The 17,381-nt window shown below is 42.9% G+C and overlaps 1 pseudogene; it reads right to left on the reverse strand.

Moving 5' to 3' along the window:
- Nucleotides 1-12,664: 12,664 nt before the first annotated feature.
- On the reverse strand, nucleotides 12,665-13,323 carry LOC118930550 (60S ribosomal protein L32-like; annotated as a pseudogene).
- Nucleotides 13,324-17,381: the final 4,058 nt, after the last annotated feature.

Consider the following 17,381-nt stretch of genomic DNA (forward strand, 5'->3'; position numbering starts at 1 on the left):
TCTTAGTCTTTTTGATGCTGGCCATTCTTACTGGTGTGAGGTGATATCTCATTGTGGTTTTAATGTGCATTTCCCTGATGATTAGTGATGTGGAGCATCTTTTCATGTGTCTGTTGGCCATCTGAATTTCTTCTTTGGAGAACTGTGTCTTCATATCCTCTGCCCATTTGTTAATCAGTTTATTTGCTTTTTGGGTGTTGAGGCGTGTAAGTTCTTTATATATTTTGGATGTTAACCCCTTGTCGGATATGTCTTTTACAGATATATTCTCCCATACTGTAGTATGTCTTTTTGTTCTGTTGATGGTGTCCTTTGCCTTACAGAAACTTTTTAGTTTGATGTAGTCCCATGAGTTCATTTTTGCTTTTGTTTCCCTTGCTCAAGGAGATGCATTCAGGAAGAAGTTGCTCATGCTTATATTCAGGAGATGTTTGCCTATGTTGTCTTCTAAGAGTTTTATGGTTTTATGACTTACATTCAAGTCTTTAATCCATTTCTAGTGTACTTTGGTGTATGGGGTTAAACAATAATCCAGTTTCATTCTCTTACATTTAGCTGTCCAGTTTTGCCAACACCAGCTGTTGAAGAGGCTGTCATTTCCCCATTGTATATCATGGCTCCTTTATCATATATTAACTGACCATATATGGTTGGGTTTATATCAGGGCTCTCTAGTCTGTTCCATTGGTCTATGGGTCTGTTCTTGTGCCAGTACCAAATTGTCTTGATTACTGTGGCTTTGTAGTAGAGCTTGAAGTTGGGGAGAGTAATGCCCCCAGCTTTATTCTTCCTTCTCAGGATTGCTTTGGCTATTCGAGGTCTTTTGTGGTTCCATATGAATTTTAGGACGATTTTCTCTAGTTCATTGAAGTATGCTGTTAGTATTTTGATAGGAATTGCATTGAATCTATAGATTGCTTTAGGCAGGTTGGCCATTTTGACAATATTAATTCTTCCTATCCATGAGCACGGGATGTGTTTCCATTTATTGGTATCTTCTTTAATTTCTCTTAAAAGTGTCTTGTAGTTTTCAGGGTATAGGTCTTTCACTTCCTTGGTTAGGTTTATTCCTAGGTATTTTATTCTTTTTGATGCAGTTGTGAATGGAATTGTTTTCCTGATTTCTCTCTGTCCTAGTTCATTGTTAGTATATAGGAATGCCACAGATTTCTGTGTATTAATTTTGTATCCTGCAACTTTGCCAAATTCAGATATTAGATCTAGTAGTTTTGGAGTGGATTCTTTAGGGTTTTTTATTTACAATATCATGTGATCTGCAAACAGGGACAGTTTAACTTCTTCCTTGCCAATCTGGATGCCTTTTATTTTAGTCATCTTGAAAGTAGATACCATAACTGCATTGGGTCCCTGATCAACTATCATTATTTGGCCTTGTTCAAAATCAATGAAATGAATTTCATATTGTTTTGGTCTTTTAGAATTTTCTTTCCAAGAGACAATACAAGCTTCCAGCAGTCATTGATTGTGTTTAAAATACCTAATGATTTTTACTTTATGTAGCTCATGTAGTTTGAAAAACAAAGTAAAAACTTCCTGATGCATATAACCTTTGGAATAAGATGTCATCAGAATTCATTTTTCTTTTTTTCCAGGCCACACCGCCAATTAGATTCTCTAGGCCCAGTTGCTAGTGTTTTCAAAGGCCTGCCAAACTGAGAGTGTGGAAAACATATGTTGTACTCATCATGTAAAAACTGTAAAACTGAATTTAAATATTTTAATATCTACAAAAGGTAACACATAAATTTGTACTCACCTCAACTCTGATGTAGGGAATTGTATTTAATGTGGCTATTGTTTATTGTAAGATACAACATGAAATGTTTAATAGTTGGTATGGCTACTCACCTCAACTCTGATGTAGGGAATTGTATTTAATGTGGCTATTGTTTATTGTAAGATACAACATGAAATGTTTAATAGTTGGTATGGCACCCAAAGTAAAAATGTCTAGGGCCTATGAAGGTCTTACGAAGCCCTGCTCTTGTTTTTTTTATCAAACATTTTTTAGAAAATAGATTACACTTTTTTCTTTTTCAAATGTTTCCCTGCCAAAAGAGAATTCTGAAACTTTTTGGAATGAATCATCCACACATCCACATGCTAATTTTAGACTGAAGGGAATAAAAACAATTACTGGGTAGATCACTTCAGAGCCTGCTGTTCCCCGTACACTGACTAAGTATGAGATAGAATCTTTCATGGGCTTTTCACGAGTACTTCCCCAAACAATCTGGCTATAGAAATCCTGAAGTGATTCCTGCTGGGCTACTACTTTGCTTGACAAGAAAGCCAGATTAAGAACCAGGTTCTGTGTTAGACATAGAGCTGGAAGACAGAACCAAATATTGCTTATCTTGAGACAGATAAATCACATAGATCTGAACAATTTGTAAAACAGTGGGTTTTCATGATGCAAGGTTTTCAGTGAGTAGTAACGGATGCTTTTAAGATAGCAAATGAATAGTAAGAAAAAATACTAATATGCGATTGGTATCAAGCCCCATCTTCACTACCAGTAAAAGCTGGTTTCTGTCTTGCAGAGTGGTCAGGAAATTGGGAATCTGTTTCCTTATTTAAGCCATCTTGCTCTTTGGCTTCTGTGAAAGTACCTAACTTTTTACGGCAGAAGAGAAGCCTCAAGGGAAACAGAAAAGCCAAATCACAAAGGATTAAATGTAGGGATGTTAATTTTCTCACATAAAATGTCTGGTTGTGAGCAGCAAGCTGCTTTGCTGGGATTCTCTTGTTCTTTCCCTAGGTTGCAAAATTGTTGCCATAGTTCCAGATATCACATCTGTATTCAAAGCAGGAAGGAGGAGGAGTGGGGCTATGCTCCACTTCCATGTCCTTCATAGCACTTAAAGGTATGCAGAATTTTTTCTGCCCGGTTGTGTTTGAGTACGCTGTTAGTCCCCCCATCCCTTAGAATACTAATAACCAACAGATACTCAGCACTCACAATACACCAGGCACTGTTCAAAGCACTCACTTTAATTTGAAACTTCTTAATAACTCTGTGACCAAGGTACCATTATCTTTCAGTTTTATTGATGTGGAAACTGAGGCACTGAGAGGTAAAACCAGATCACCTGGCAGTCTGGCTCCAGCTCCGTACACTTAGCTCTTATGCTGTCAGACCTCCCAACTTAGGCACCACAAAGATTGGGGCCTTTTCAGTTAGTTTTCCTGCTCTGACTGCAGCTTTTGGTGCTTAGGACCTGAAGCCTCTGAATCAGGCTCTTCTAAGAAGTAGCATCTTATCTTCTCCCGGGCTGGGTGGTTGAGCAGGTTTTGGCAAGCCATGGGCCTTGGTGACAGTTTGCTAGGTGGCACATTTGGGAGCCACAGAATGAATGGCTTCAGCAAATCTGCAGGAATAACTCACTCATTGGTGTGAAAGGATGAAAGACAAGGCCTAGTTGTCACAGGCTTGTAACTTGACTCTAAGAAGCTAACCACGTGAGGCTACTTGCATTTAAATAATTAAAATGAAATAAAATGTGTTCTTCAATTGCAGTGGCTCCATTTCCAGTGGTCAATGTGTCCCTGGGGCTACCGTACTGGATGACACAGAGAGAGAACATTCCCATCAGGGCAGAAAGTTCTGTTGGACAACAGTGGTATAAATGGACCATAATTTTGCTTTCCTAGAGTTCAGTCACAAAGATTATGGTGGGGTATGTTTATGTTATTCATAGGACATTACCTGGCCGACAGCTTCTTCCTACTGTGGACAAGGATCTTTTTCTGAAAAACTGTGTGCTCAGTGACCTGGCATTTCAATCTTATGTTCTGTATTTTGAAGATCTTGCTTGGAATGGGGTGCTTGAGTTGAAGTCTACATCAAAAATGTTAGGCAGTCCTAACAAAAATGTTAGGACTGTTGAGTTCTGCTGGAGACATGTCTTTGCAGGCCAGTGAGACCTGGAGGAAGGACATTGGAATGAACTTGTTCAGCGTTCTGCCCTCTTATTCTGATCACTGAGGTTTCTTACCTGGCTGCCTTTGGGGCTACAAGCCAGCCAGCTGACGTCTGGTCTTTAGAACATAGCTGTCTGATTTGCACCTGATTGTGGGCCATTATCGTGAATGGTGCTGGCCTCTGAATGGCAGTTCAAGTTGCCCTTTATACTGGTTGTTCATTTTCAGGCTTTGTGGGTGATATCCCAGAGTTTAGAGACAAATAAGAGGAAATCATTTTGAAGTTGAGAGACAAATAAGAGAAAATCATTTTGGCTATGGGAAGAGGAAGGGAGGCAGGAACAAAATGCTTATTTATTGAACATGTGTTATTTCCAAAGCTTGTCACTGCTTTGAAGAACTGACTCAAATCCACCTTTCTTGTTAGAATTAAAAGCTATCTTTAGAAAGTAATGCAAGTGCCTGTGAGAAATTTAAAAAGAAAGTTTTTCTCTTTTTCCTGTCCTCGTTCCTCTGCTCTGTCATAGTCCATCAGGGCTGCTGTAACAAAATGCCATAGACTAAGTGGCTTAAACAACAAACATGTATGTCTCACAGTTCCGCGAGCTGGAAGTCTGAGATCAAGGTGCCAGCAGATTCAGTATATGGTGAGGACCTTTTCCTGGTTCATGGATTGTCTTTTCTCTGTGTCCTCACGTTGCAGAAGGGACAGGGAACTCTATAAGGTATCCTTTAAAAGGGCACTGATCCCAACATGGGAGCCCCACCCTCATATCCTCATCCCCTGCCAAAGGCCACACCTCCAAACACCATCACCTTGGGGATTAGGATTCAACGTATGAATTTTTCAGGGGACACAGACATTGTGTCCTATCAGCTCCTTTCCCCCATGGTTACCCGTTTCTTGTGTATCCTCTAGACATTCTATGCATTGGGAGGCTGTTTACTTGTTCTTTCTCTCTATATGACTGAAAGCATACCGTAACACTCCTTATATACTTGCTTTTTTTGTGTAAGGATACAGCCTGAGAATGCTTTAGCAGTACATGTAGATCCATCCCGCGTTTGTTCCCAGCTGCAAAATATTCCAATATGCAGATTTGAACTAAACCACAGCTACTAATCCCACATGACTATTCAAGTTTAAATTAATTAAAATTTAATAAAATTTGCTCCTCGATTGTACTAACCACATTTCAAATGCTCCATAGAAAGATCTAACTGGGGCTGTGCAAAGTACCATAGACTAGTGGCTTAAACAGCAAACATGTATTTCTCACAATAAACAGTCCTGTTATGTCATTTCATCATCACAGAAAGTTCTGTTGGGTGGTCCTGGGGTAGGTGGGCCATAATTTAGTTAAGCAACCAAGACTATTCTTACACATAGATCTTTGCCCGTGTGTGTGTATATCTGAAAGATAAACTTCTCAAGGGAACTTGCTGGGTCAAAGAGTATATGTATTTTAAATTTAGACAGGCTTTGCTAAGTCCCCCTCCAAAGAGGTTATACAAATTTACACTCTGCTAACAATAGTCAACAGTATGTGTTTCACCAAATACAACCCAGCCCAGCGGCTTCTCAGACTTTGATCTTTGCTCATTTACTAGGTGAAGAATGGTTTATTATAATAGTTTATAATATATAGTGATTTCTAATAGTTTTAATTAAAAATTTATTTTAAGTCTCCCCTAATGCAATAAGGACCTCATTTGTTATTTCACTTGACAAAATCACTTTCAATGAGAAAAACATTTCCTGAAGTCCTTTGTATCTTAGTTGGGGACTTTGTCCCCCAGGAGGGCATCTAATGTTTATATTGATTGCCTCACCTGTCATTAGGTGCTGTACTGTGCACTACTAATTATTAGCTATGGCAGATGCCAAGGGAAAGACAAAATTGGATATGGGGTGCCCAAAGCTATGATAAACTGTAAGAGGGCATGGCCATCACTTTTGAAAAAATATATATATGATGTTTCTCATAGGAGACTTAGTTATCAGTCAGAGCTTGTTCATTTACCCGAACAAATAAGGGGCTGTCACCGGGCCCGTCTCTGTGACTGGTTGACCAATTTGCTTTTGGAATCCAAGATTTAGGCAGCAGCCAATGCATAGGACTGTTAACTTGGTTGTTAACTGTTAAACCGTGTAACATTTAAAAATAATTATGGCACACCCAATTTCACAGCTGCATTATTCTAATAGCCAAAAGGTGGAAACAACCCAAAAGACTATCAAATGTACGAATGGGTAAACATAACGTGGTCTAGCCATATAATGGAATATTATTCAGCTATGAAAAGGAAGGGAATTGTGACACATGCTACACCATGAATGAATCTGGAGGACAAGATGCTGGGTGAAACAAGCCAGACACAAAAGGAACAAAAATTATAGATTCCACTTGTACAAGGCACTCAGAGAGGCCAAATTCAAAGACAGAAACTAGAAAGGTGGGTGCGGGGAGGATGGGGAGTTAGTGTTTAATGGGGGCAGAGTTTCAGTGTGGGAAGATGAAGAAGTTGTAGAGATGGATGGTGGTGGTGGTTGTACAGCCACGTAAATGTACTTCATGCCATTGGACTGTACACTTGCAAAATGGTTAAAATGGTAAAAAAAAAATTACATGCATTGTGGTAAGACATGGAAAAGTATTTAGGAAATAGGTGGAGAAACAGAAATAGTCATGGGGCCTTCCATTGGGGAGGTTGCCTAGAAGATGAACCTTCTGTGATCACCCTAGCGTACAGCTTTGTTTAGGGCTCCCAAGGGCGTGAGCATGCTTTCGGGGCTGGAAGAGGGCCCTGGTGAGAAGTTATTCAACCTAAATGAAGAGTCAATGACTAGAAAACGGTATTATCTGGAGCTGTACACGGAGTGTGAGGGCACCTCCATCCTATTCAAGACGGCCCCCAAACACCATCAGCCACAAGGGGGCACCATGAGACGGCTGAGCACCCCAGAAAGGGCCAGGCAGGGCAGTCTCTCCCTCCCTCGCTCCCTCCCTGTCTTTCGTCCCTGCTTCCCTTTCTTTTTTAACAGATTTTACTTCTCAGAGCAGTTTTAGGTTCATAGCAAAACTGAGGGGCGTGTACGGAGTGGTCCCATATACACCCTCCCCACAGGAGCGCAGCCGCCCTTTATCCGGATCCTTTACCAGAGAGGTCTCTTTGCTTCTATGAAATTGTGGTAAAATTCACACAACATAAAATTCACCATTTTAAGCATTTTAAAGCAAACAATTCAGTGGCATTTAGTACATTCACAATGTTGTGCAACCCCACCTCTAATTCCAGAACTTCTTCATCACCTCAAAAGGAAAGCCCATGCCCGTGAGCAGACACCCCGCATTGCCCCCACCCCCAGCCCCTGGCACCCACCATCTGCTTCCCGTCTCCGGATTCGCCTGCTCTGGACGTTTCGTATAAATGGAGTCCTGCACTGTGGGTCCTTCGGTGTCTGGCTTCTTTCACTCAACAGCATGTTTTCAAGGTTCCTCCGTGTTGCAGCCTGTGTCAGGGCTCAATCCTTTTCATACTTGAATCATGTCCCACTGTGTGGATGGCCCACATGCTGTTTTATCTATTCTTTGTTGGTGGACATTTGGGTTGTTTCCCAAATGGTTAAAATGGTGAGCTTCGTACCACATGTATTTTTGCTCTTGTGAATGGTACTGGCATGAACTTGCACGTGTATTTGTTTGAACGCCTGTTTTCAGTTCTCATGAGTAGCTAGGAGTAGATTGCTGGGTTATATGGTAACTCTGGTTAACTGGGTGAGGAACCACTCGACTTTCTCCACTTTCATTTTTTATTTTGGTGACCAAACCTTCTCACCTTAAGATACTTTCAGCTCATATTTGGAGCCTCCCCCACTCCCACTCTCTGCAAAGCAGCCAGGGATTTCTTGAAAAGCTACACCTGATTCTTGCCTCTGCCCTGCTTAAACTTCTCCAGTGGCTTCTTCCCAGGGCACCCAAAATTCAACTTCCTCCTGTGGCATGTGAGGTCCTGTTAGTCCTTCCAATCCAGTTCCCCACCTTCTTCCCTTGAACCTTGCAAGTCTTTTGTCAAAGTCATTTCCTCAGAGAGACCTCTCCCATCTAGTCATTGTCTTCTACATGACCTGGATTTTTTTTCCTCATCTAATTGCTGTTCTTTAACAAACCAAGTTAGTTCAGACCTCCCAACATTTGCACATGCTGTTCCCTCTTTCTGGAATGATGTTCCTTATCTTTGGTGGCAGGTTCCTTTTGTCATTCCAGGTGTAGTTTAACTGTCCAAGAAGCCTTCCCTGGCCTCCCAACTGGAAGTGCCATCTGGCCACTTCTGATGCCCCCACCCTGTTTTATTTCTTAACACTTTCACTCTTTACTTATTGGTATTTACTTATTGTCTGCCTCTCTACTGCTCTCCAGAAGCAGGGGCCTCATCTGTCTTTTCACTGCTGTGTCCCTGGGGCCTAGAACAGGGCTGGACAATAGTAGGTGCTCAATAAATATTTGTGGAATAAATAATGAATGGATAACAACAATTTTTTTTCTATCTTGGGAAGATCTTTCTATTATAATGTGGATTCTTCCTGAAACATACTTTTTCATTAAAAAATCCTTTATTAGCTCTGAGAATAGAATAACAGGCATGGTACTGGGTAGGGACATATTTGCATTTTCAGGTGTATCAATAATACTTCATTTATTAAAAATGAGCAAATGTAAACTGCCACATGTTGCATGATTCCATGTATATGAAATGTCTGGAACAGGCAAATCTAAAGAGACAGGAAGTAGAATGGTGGTTGCCAGGGGGCTGGGGGAGGGAGTGAAATGGGCAGTAGCTGTTTAATGCGTACAGGGTTTTATTTTGGAGGTGATAAACATGTTTTGAAACTAGATGGAGATGGTGGTTGTGCAACATTGTGAGTGTGTTAAATGCCACTGAATTGTTCACTTTAAAATGGTGAATTTCATGTTATTTCACTTCAGTTTTAAAAAAGAAATAAGGCAGTCACTAAAAGACAAATATTGTATGGCTCCACTTGTATGAAGTGTCAAAAGCAGCCGAATGTATTGAAACAGAAAGTAGAATGGTTATTGCCAGGGGCTGGGGAGAAAGGAAGTGAGGAGTTGTGTTTAAAATGGGTTCAGAGTTTCATTTTTGCAAGATGCAAAAATTCTGGAGATCTGTCCCACGACAAAGTGAGGAGTGTGCTGAACTTCACACTACTGAATTGTACACTTAAAAACAGTGAAGATGGTAAATTTTATGTTATGTGTTTTTTCTTTTTTACAATTAAAAAAAAAAAGCAGAAGAAAAAATTCCTAAAATGAAGGTTTGTTAGAGCTTAATGCTGGGTACATGGATACATATTATTCTCTATCCTTTCATGAATATTTAAAATATTCCACAGGATACATGGGCAGAAAACTGATCTGGCTTGTTTTTTTTGCTTTTATACAAATATTTAGACTTTAAATGCAGCTGTAAGGCTTTTATTATCCTTCTAATTATATTTTTAAAATCTTATTATCTTTTAGTTACCTTTATTAGGTATTAAAAGCATATCTAGTACATATACATGATTAAAATTCAGCAGTATTGTTTGGTCATCTGTTGCTCCTTAATAAATCATTCCAAACTTACTGATGGTAATTGCAGCAATCCATTGTGTTTACTCCACACAGGTCTCTGGGGGTGACTGGGCGCAGCAAGGTGGTTCTTGCTTGGGTCTCTCATGCGCTAGGGGGCAGAAAAGGCTGAGGGGATCAAGAAGTCACATTCCCTCAGACGGTTGGCAGTTGGAGCTGATTTTGGCTGGGGCCTCAGTGGGGCCAGTTGCTTGAACACTACACAGAACATCTTCATGGGCCTGGGTTTCCTCCAAGCATGGAGTGAGCAGCCCGTGAGAACAAGGCGGGTACTGCCTCACATCTGAGGCCTTAGTACAGCCAGCAAGGGCAACGTCACTTCCATGATTAAAAAGGAACCTTGTTGTTCACCACTCTCCCCTTGGGCTGGAGTGTGAACAGGGTGCTGGTGAGCTAGCTTTGTCCCTAGGTGGGGTGATGGACCAGCAAGACAGCAGCTCACATTCAAGGGGAAGAGCATTAGGTTCCACATCTTTATTTGTTTTCCTTTTTTTTTTACTGTGATAAAAAACATAACATAAAAGATACCATCTTAACCATTTTTTGGGTGCAGTTCAGTAGCATTTGGTATATACATATTGTTGTGCAACAGATCTCCAGAACTTTTTCATCCCACAACCCTGACACTGTTAAAAACTCTCCACTCCTCCCTCCCTTCAGCCCACGACCACGATTCTTTCTGTCTCTATGACTCTGATGACCTTAGGTCCCTCCTATAAGTGGAATCATACAGTATCTGCCATTTGTTGGTGACATTTCAACTAGCATAATGTTCTCAAGCTTACTCATGTTACAGCATATGACAAGATTTCCTTCCTAATTTTAAAATATAAATAATATTCCATTGTATGTATATACCACATTTTTTTTATCCATTCTTAAATCAGTGGACACTTGGGTTGCTTCCTCCTCTTGGCTGTTGTGAATAATGCTGCTGTGAACATGCGCAAGCAAATATTTCTTTGGGATCCTAGTTTGAATTCTTTTAGGAATATACTCAGAAAGTGGGGTTGCTGGATCATATGGTAGTTCCTCTGTTAACATTTTGATGAATGGCCACAGTGTTTTCCATAATGGCTGTGCCATTTTACATGCCCACCAACAATGCACAAGGGGTCCAATCTCTCCACATCCTTGAAACACTTGTTATTTTTGTTTTTTGGATATTACCCCATCCTAATGGGTGTGATGTGATATCTCACTGTGGTTTTGACTTGTAGTTCTCTGATAATTATGGATATTGAGAATCTTTTCATAGGATTGTTGGCCATTCATATATCATCTCTGGAGAAATTTTGGTTCAAGTCTTTTGTCCATTTTTTAATTGGATTATTTGATGTTTGTTGCTCTTGTTGTTAAGTTGGAGTTCTTTATATATTCTGGATATTAACCCCTTATCAGATATCTATGATTTGCAAGTGTTTTCTCCTGTTCTGTAGGTTGCCTTTTTACTCTACTGATAGTGTCCTTTTATGCATAATAGGCTCCACCTTTTTATGGAAAAATGTCAAATAATTCACAGGTATGCGTAAAACCACCAGAAGCATAAAAGCATATGCTTTTTGGCAGAAAGTATCACCTTCCTCTGACTGCCTGCCCCAGAGGCTACTTCTATTATCAGTTTCTTGTGTAGCTGTTCACAGATTTTCTCTGAGGCTTCGTGATGTAAAGTTTTCCATAGAAATTATGCAGAGTTTGCATTTATGCAAAATGAACTGCAAAGTGAATCCTGGTTCTGACAGGCCTCTGGGGTCCTCCTAATCCCCACCTGAAACATAAGGGAGTTGGAATGGGTGATCTGTGAAGCCCCTGCTTTCCAGGTCTCTCGGGATGGACACGGACCACCTGCCAGGAAAGAGCTCTTTGCTACACTCCTTTCACAAGGTTTGTGGAGGTTCTGTCCTGACTTGAAAGGTGATTTCTTAATGGAGAAAGTGTTTGCTCTGAGCAGTGTCTGAGTTGCCCTTCTGCAGGAATATAGGGGTTTGTGTTTTGTTCCACTTAAGTGAGAACTCAGTTCCTCTTGTCAGCACTGTGCTTGGCAAAGCTCTAATTTCAGTTGTTTTTCAGAAATTCCGAAGAGTGAAATGTAACAACAGCAAGAAAACAAAACTGTTGCCCCATCCTAAGAGACTTCTTCAGTCTGAAACTTGTGCTTACACGGAACGTCAGCCCCGCATTCACGTGAGGCTTAGGGTGGCACAGTGTGGGGGAATTTTTAATTAACACCAGTTACCTTTTGTCCCCTTTTCCTTTTAGTTTTAGAGCCCCTGGAGTTTCAGCAGGCATGTGGCCACCCAGCTAGAGATGAAATTTTCCAAAGGAAATTTATTTCTCACAGTCTGGAGGACAGAAGTCTGAAGTCAAGGTGTAGGTGGGGCCACAACCCCTCCAAAGACTCTAAGGGAGGATGCAGCCCCTTCCAGCTCCCGGAGGTGTGGCCAGTCCCTGGTGTCCATGGCTTGGGCACAGGTGGCTCTAATCTCTGCCTCTTTCTTCAGGTAGCTGCTTTCCCTCTGTGTCTCTGTATATCCTCTCTTCTTGTAAGAACCCAGTCTTTGGATTTAGGGCCCAACCTATTCCAGTAGGAACTCACCTGAACTAATCACATCTGCAAAGACCCTATTTCCAAGTTAAGTCATTGTGGGTAATATTGTGATTTATCCAGAATATTGCTCCTGGCTTTAGTACACATGCATATCAACAGGAGCTCAAGGGTGGTAAGAAATATGGCTTTAGTGGATTTGCATAATTCCTCAGGAGGGGAGAGAAGTTCATCATCTCCATATCAATGGGTAATTACCTGGGCTATGGGAGGGCTTATCTGTACCTGAGAAAGGAGGGGAGGGCCGGTTTTGCTGCTGCTGGAGCAGGAGAGAGAGATGGGCCGGACTGCAGTTGTGAGCAATAAACGGGTTTTAAACTTTATTTCTCCCTTTGACTGATTTCGGTTTTTTGAGGTATTTTGCCCCAGGATTTCCTTTTCCCAGACTTACAGTCATGCTTACAGTTCCCGGGGGTTAGGACTTGAACATATCTTTTTTTTTTCTTACAGTTTTATGGTTTTATTAACACGAACACAATGTGCACACAGCTGTCTGTTCACTTTCTTCACCGTGCAGCTGGTGTTTGGGATTGGGGCCTCTGATGGTTAGCTGGGCTTCTCTTTCCACAATGGGTTTGTGGTTCTTGGAAGGGACGTTGTGAGTAATCTCAGTAAGATTTGTTGCACGTCAGCAGCACTTCATGCTTCTCGACGATGTGGACCAGGAACCTCCCGAAGCCACCGGGCAGCCTGTGCTTTGTTTTCTTGTTGCTCTCATAGCCGACGCTGGGCATCAGGATCGGCCTTTGAATCTTCTACACACCCTATAGTCAATACCTCCGGGTTTCCACCAGTTATGCTTAATTGTGACACATCAGTCTGACTGGTGCTGGATGAACTTTTTGGTCTTCTTTTTGACGATCTTAGGCTTCCACGAGGGGTCTGAGGGCAGCCACGATGCCTTCAAGAAAATGGCAGAGACCATGTCAAGGAAGAGTCCTGGAAGAAGGCCTTCCTGCCCCAGCTTGAACATCATTGCAGAGTGTCTTCCAGTCACCAGCTACTGGGCAATGGGTATGGGAATGGATGGGTACCTCTGCCAGGCATGCCATCCCGCCTGTCTCCGAAGCTGGCAAAACGGTAAGTACTCTCCAGGTGCGTCCCTGGGAGCCTGAAACCCATCTTTTTAAGGGGACATAGTCTACCCACTACAAATGGAGAGAAGTGAGAGGCTTCAAGGACTATCAAAATAAGAGAAATCTTAGTGACTAGAAGGGTGTGGGGTGGGGGCAGTAGAATGAAGAGAAAAACCACTCAAATGCCCTGCTCTCATAGGCATCACAAAGCTCGGAGTCATGCTGGTGTCTTGTTCCTCTCTGAGTGAGTTCCTTAGGATAGTATTTCGAGAACCTGATTCCCATATTTTTGGGCCAGTAAACACATTGCTGAAATAACCTCCTTCCTGCCTGACAGCCTGCTCCCTTCCCCGTGGGGCGGGGTTCTCCCCACGCAGTCCTGCAGGCACACAACCAATTCCAGTTTAGGCGACGCTTTGGAGCCGAACCAAGTTCAGGGTCCCAGGGCCCCGGGACACCGGAAGCTGCTCCAGATCTCAGCAGCCTTAAGGGGAAGGACAGAAGGGAGCCAGCTTTGGGCCAGTCTCAGGGTGGAGGAGGAGAGGACCGGCCAGTGGTCAGTAGGGGAGCCTCTTTCTCCCAATCCCAAGCATGACTCAAAGCACCTTCCTTCTGGAAGGTTCTGCTCTTCCCTCCTCCCATTACCCACCAAAGATCTTGAGCAGGTGTCAGAGTTCCCTGGAGGGCTTGTGACAGCACAGATCACTGGGCCTCTCCCCAGTGTCTGATTCAGCAGCTCTGAGCTACGGATCAGGAATTTGCATTTCTAATGCATTCCCAGGTGGCTGGGGTGTTGCTATTCCTGGGAACACGTGGAACTGCAGCTGAGTTAAACCTCTCAGCCCTGCCTGTGAGGCTCACACAGGGAATTAAAAACAACACCGCGCCTGTGCTGGATCCCAGACCTGAGAATCTCTGAGGATGGGGCACAGCGCTGGCATGCTTAGGAGTCTAATAGTCAGCCAGACTGGGGGCCAAGAGCCCAATTCCTCCTTGTGCATCAGACATATATTCAGAAAGCTTTCCCTGACTCCCCCAGGGGCATCAGGGCTCTCATCCACCATCCATTCATTCCTTCCCTCGCATGCACTGGGTCCTGCTGTGAGGCCAGGTCTCAGCTCTTTCCTCATGGTGATTTCATGCCTGGTGGAGGAGACAGACATAAATAATCAGTCTGGACAACATCAGAGTGCCTTGAAAATAAAACAGGATGACGTGATAGGGAGCATTACTTTGGATGGGCTGATCAGGGGAGGCCTCTCTGAGGAGGTGACATTAGAGCCAGAGCTGAGGGAGCCGCCATGGAGACCAGTGGAGAGTGTTTAAAGCAGTGAGTACATGCCAAGGTCCTGTGGTGGTCACAAGCTGAACACAATGGAAGACCCACTAGAGGCTGGGGTGGCTGCATCTCAGCGAGTGAGTTGGGGGAGGGAGGAGAGGTGGCCTAGTGCCAGAGCTGCAGAGCCTGCTGGGCTCCGGGGATGGGTCAGGGCTTTAAGCCTGTGCAAGGGGAAGCCAGAAGAGGGTTTAAGCCAGGAGTAACGAGATCCCTTTGCTTTGAAAAAGTCCACTCTGATCTCTGTAATATACCCTCACTGAAGCAGATTCCTTTCCCTGAGTATTTTTCTCAGACTCACCGCTGTGAGAGTACTGTGTTTGTCTCTGCTGGTCTGGGATCTGTGTGAGGCTGTCTTCCTTGCCCATTGGAAATGCCCAGTAAACTACTGGCTCTGTGGTGAGTGTCCTGCGGTCCGCCTAACATCGTCCCACCCCTGCCCTAACAGGAGTGTTGGCTGCTGGTGGCTGTGTCCAGCATGCTGTCCCCATCTTTATGCTGTTCTACAGTTGAGTGAACTTTTTAAAGGGTGAGTGAGGCCCTTTTCTATCTTAAAGGGATGCTTTGTACCATTAGCTGCAAGAATGCTCCCGCCTGGCTGCACAGTGGCTGTCCGCTTGCTCTGATGATGCTGCGGAATGTGTCCCCAGGCCTCAGTGGGCCCCAGGGGGGAGGACATGGGTGTTGGAGAGGAGGGGGCTGTACAGAAGCTGCAGGATAGAAAATGTCACTCTGGCAGGAAAAGTAGTATATCAGATGGGGCCTTGCAACAAATGGAGTGTTGAACAGAAACTTGGCTTTCATTTAAAAAGCCAGTGTGCATTGGGCCCACACATGGTGAGGGGTTAAGTGGTTCTCCTGAGTTAGGAAGAGAAGCCCCAAAACTCAGCCCAGATTTCAACAAACCAGAGCTCATACTCTTTGGACCTGGGAACAAAAGCCCTAAGAGAGATACAGGGAAGAGAGAGATTTAGACTGTGAGCCTCTTGTGTGCTTTTTGTTACTCCCTAAAAGCTGCTGCCAAAATCATGCCACCTTCACATTGCATGCTTCAGTTCCTCCAACACAGAAAGTTCATTCCTGCCTCAGGACCTTTACACTTGCTGTGCCCTCTGCCTGGAGTTCTCTCCCGGTCTTCTCATGATTGGCCCTTCTTCATGCAGTTCTCTGCTCAAGGATCACTTTCTAGAAGCCTCACCGTCATTCACTCTCTGTCAGACCACTCTATTTTGTTTCTCAGCATTTAACTTAATCTGAAATAATTTTGTTTGCTTATTTGTGTAAGTCTCCACCCACTGGAATGCACCTCTGCCACGGAAGGAACCTCTCTCATGATCTCCAGTGCCCAGAGCTGTCCTGACCCATAGAGGACACTCAGTAAATAGTCACTGAATGAATAAATCAATAAAGCTGTTGATTGTGGCTGCTGGCAACTTACCAAAGGGTTTCATATCTGAGCCCATTGAGATGCTTTTGGCTGAAAGTCCTAGAAAGCATCAACCCACGCTGTTGAACAATACACACATTTGTTATTTCCACATAGTGGGAAGTCCTGAGATGGAGCAGCATTAAGGCCCTCAGTTCAGTGGTCAAGGATGGACATCCCTGAGGACCCAGGCTTTTTTCATCTCTCTGCTCCAGCATTTTCTGCATTGCAAGGTGGCCCCATCAACCCAGACTTCTCATTCAGATGGGATAACATCCAACAGAAGTGGTGCAGGCAGCATCTCTTTATCAGGGAAACAGCTTTTCTCAGAAGTCACAGCACACACACCCATTCTTATTGGCCAGAATTTGGCCACATGCCCACCCCTAAGCCAATCACAGTGGGGGAATGGTATTCCTATGACTTGGCTTAGCATAATCAGAATTCCCTCTTGATAGGGGCACATGATCCTCCTTCTTGAGCATGTATGGCTCACGGAGGAAGATAGACTCTCTGCCATCAGGGAAGAACAGGGTGGGGGAGAATAAATCTTGGGGAAGGCAACCAATGGTGTCTATCATCACACATGTTTAATTTCATCTTCACAAAACCCTGTCAACAGTATAACAATAGTTGACCCCTAAGTGGATCATGTTTTAACACCCTCCCTTAAAACAACAATTATATTCAATAAGAATCATTATTTTCTGGATTACTTCTTTTTTTTTAAGTTTTTTATTAAGGTATTATTGATATACACTCTTATGAAGGTTTCACATGAAGAAACAATATGGTTACTACATTTACCCATATTATCAAGTACCCCCCCATACCCCAATGCAGTCACTGTCCATCAGGGTAGTAAGCTGCCACAGATCCACTGTGTGCCTTCTCTGTGCTACATTGTTTTCCCTATGATCCCCCTCACGGATTACTTCTTTAGTTTGAAACAAGTCAAAAGAGGAATACATTTCTATTTTAGAGATATTTATTAAAATATTTCATGTGGGTGACTGAGTGAGTGAATGAGTGTGTGTGTGACATCTGGAGTTCTCTGAACTAAACTCACATAGGCTATAATATTTATTAAAGGCTGAGTGATATAAATGTGCTCATTTGAAGCTTATGACTATTATTAATACTCAATAATAACTGCAGCAGTTGTTAGTACAGGGATTGGCAAGCTTTTCCTGTGAAGGGCCAGATGATAAATACTTTAGCCTTTTTGGGCTGTAGGGTCTCTGTTACATTTCTCTGCCACTGAAGCAGGAAAGCAGCCATAAACGGTATGTGATGAATGGGTGTGGCTCTGTTCCAATAAAATTATCTTGACGAAAATGGG

The sequence above is a fragment of the Manis pentadactyla genome, chromosome 14, assembly GCF_030020395.1.
Source record: "Manis pentadactyla isolate mManPen7 chromosome 14, mManPen7.hap1, whole genome shotgun sequence".
NCBI lineage: Eukaryota > Metazoa > Chordata > Mammalia > Pholidota > Manidae > Manis > Manis pentadactyla.